The sequence below is a fragment of the Triticum aestivum genome, chromosome 5A (genome assembly GCF_018294505.1).
Source record: "Triticum aestivum cultivar Chinese Spring chromosome 5A, IWGSC CS RefSeq v2.1, whole genome shotgun sequence".
NCBI classification, from domain to species: domain Eukaryota; kingdom Viridiplantae; phylum Streptophyta; class Magnoliopsida; order Poales; family Poaceae; genus Triticum; species Triticum aestivum.
In genome coordinates, this window is record NC_057806.1 from 586,385,526 (window position 1) to 586,388,452 (window position 2,927).

The 2,927-nt window shown below is 44.3% G+C and overlaps 1 protein-coding gene across 1 annotated transcript in view; it reads left to right on the top strand.

Moving 5' to 3' along the window:
* Positions 1–2,927, top strand: part of LOC123107829 (B3 domain-containing protein Os11g0197600-like) — a 28,182-nt gene that overhangs the window by 1,016 nt on the left and 24,239 nt on the right. The window lies entirely within an intron of this gene.

A 2,927-nucleotide genomic window follows, 5' to 3' on the forward strand; every position in this document is an offset into this window, starting at 1 on the left:
CGGGAGGGGGGAGTCTGAGTACCTTAGCTCTCGTCATCTATCCTAAGAATCATTTGTTTATAATGTTGAGAATCTCCCCCCAAAACCCCCTGAAAAATGTAATGAGTAATACAGTAACATGATATACCGTTGAAAACTCCTTTTAAAACTCGGTGGAGAAAATATAATGAGAAAATGATATGGTATAACTAATATTGCCTCATCAAAAACCTTTCATAAGAAACCCGATTGGAAAACCCATAAAGGAAGAGTACAATATTTATTATCTGATGATAACTAAAGATATCTCTAAGCTAACCCTCAAACCCTCCGCATCCGTTCGGACCGCTCGATCCGGACGTGTTTTGTCATCCAATCCAACATTGTCCCGCATCCGTTTGCGATCCGGTCCGGACAAAGCACACCAGGTAGCTTTACGGACATCCGGACCGCTGCCACGCACGCATCCGACACCCCGGACTTGCCCAAAATCCTCTCATGTGCTTTCTCTTCGATGGATATGTCGTTTCCCGCGTCACATTCTTGCTGGCACAGATCCGCAATAGCCGGCGTTGATGCCACGCGATGTGACCGGACGGGAGGGCGGCGCTGACCGATGTGATCAGACGGGCGTCATCGTTAAATGCGGACGCGTCCTCCCGAGAAACCAACTCCGACCATTATTTTTCACAAACGAACGATCATAACTGGAAACCTTTGAAAATTCAGGTCAACAACTAGAGCGAATGAAAATGCAGGAGTATCTTGTCTTTGTTTTCTTGAACTTACACTAGAGAGTCTTTTTTTTTGCGATTGAACAATGGAGAGCCTTTAACGCACCGTAGGAAAAACTAAGGAAATGCAGTAAGAGTTTTGAGTTGATGAAATTGCAGAAAAATATTAATAAGTTTTGCATTTACCGATGCATCATTTTGTCATCTTGGAAACCAGCTGGTCTCTCCTCGTTGAACATTTACACGACGAGGAAGGAATCCATCTTCTATACATCTTTTGTACTAATTCTCAATCCACTTAATTTTTGGAACTCTTAATCCACTTTGCGAAGTGCAATTTGGTGCCTTCAACTTCAGACCAATGATAGTGACAACTGTGCCAATTATGGTTGGTGTTCTAGGCAAATCCAACTCTCTCTCTCTCTCTCTCTCGTTGTTGTTCCTTCAGAAGTGAATGATTTTTAATCTGCTGCGAATCCCAGTTTGGTTGGAGTCTTCACCCCAGCAAATAAATGTCAGCAACAACTCTACCCCTAAGTACAATAATGAACCAATGCTTGGCTTTCCAGGTAATGCAGAGCTCAGTTATTCAAAAACGAGTGGTTCCACGATACAATGGCCAAGACAACGAAAAATAAAATGGTACAACACACATGACAATGTGCCTGACAAGGAAAAAGACATCACAAGACAGCACGGCATGAAAATCATCAGCTGAGCAGATCAACAACTATTTTCTTCGGCGAAGAAAAGATCAACACCTATTATGCTCATCTTTACATGCTATCTCTCTTGTGAGCCAATATTATATATTTCACACCACCACCAAGAAAAGTGGGTGAAAACATATGGCCTAAGTAAACTCATTTGGAATCATATAGGGGTGGATTAACGAGCTGCTCGGCTCGTTAAGCTCGTACTCGTTAAGCTCGTACTCATTAAGACTCGTACTCGTTAAGATTCGGCTTGTTAAGCTTGTTAAGATTAACGAGCAGAAAACTTTGCTCGACTCGATTCGTCTGAAGCTCGCGAGCACTCGTTAACATATTTTGATGTGTCACTATCTACAGGATGAGTGTGTAGATGTGGTTTTTAAGAAGAAAAGTGGTGACTACAAAAGAAAATGCACTAGTTTGTTGCCTCCTATATAGATTAGATTGAATAGATGGGCCGAGGTGCTACAAAATTTTTATCATCACATAAAATAAAAATATGTGTTGTGTTATTACTAACGAGCTTAACGATTTTTGATGACTGTTTTCACTTAGTTTGCGATTTTCCTATTTCTAGATTCGAGCATTGTAATAGAGAAGCAAATAAAGTTGCTCATGAACTTGCCAAGTTGGCTAGATTTTCTTTCATTTCTGATTGGTTTGAGGAACCATATAATGCAATTGTACCAATCCTCATAAACGATGTAATGATTATTTCTAATGAATAAAGCTTGAACTTTCTTTCAAAAAAACGAGCTTAGCGAGCTGAACTATTGAGCACTCATCAAGCTCGCGAGCTACGAACTTTTAGTCCAGCCCCTTTTTTTCAAGTCAAACGAGATTATATTGATTATATCATGGAGTTACACTCGTTTTGACAGAGATTACATAAGTCATCGGGACCAGAGCCCAACCACACGGCAGTATGGCGAGAGGTGGCCATATTGTGTCATGTAGTGCATGCATGATTTGATGTTCACGTCCTTCATTCAGACTCCTCTTCGTCTCCTCTACAAGTGTTGCCACCGCTGACCTAGTAAGACTATGAGGCCAACTTCACCGCACGACCCCAAATCGTCTGGCCCCGTCCGTTTGAGGTAAAACGGATAAACGAGACGTCCCAACGCGCGACCCCATCTTAATAAAATGTCCGTTTCTGGTCCGCATCGCCTCATCCTGGGCGCAAACTTGGTTTGTCTTTGCTCCAAAACAGACACAAGCGGACACTTCTGCGTCGTCCTCGTTCGGGGCATGTCCTCCGCATGTGACCCCATGGCCCGCCTGTCATCCTCTCTGTTTTTTATCTCCCATGGCCCACCATGCCCACCCACCATCCTTTCTTTCTCCACCTTTTCTCCTCTCTCTCCTGCTCCACACACCAGCCATGCCGGTGCACGCGAGCGGCACGACGAACAGGGGAGGCCATGGGCAGACGAGTGCGGACTGGGCGAGGCGAGCAGGCGGGCGCACGAGGAGGGCCGGGGCGCGGCGCGCGGGCGCA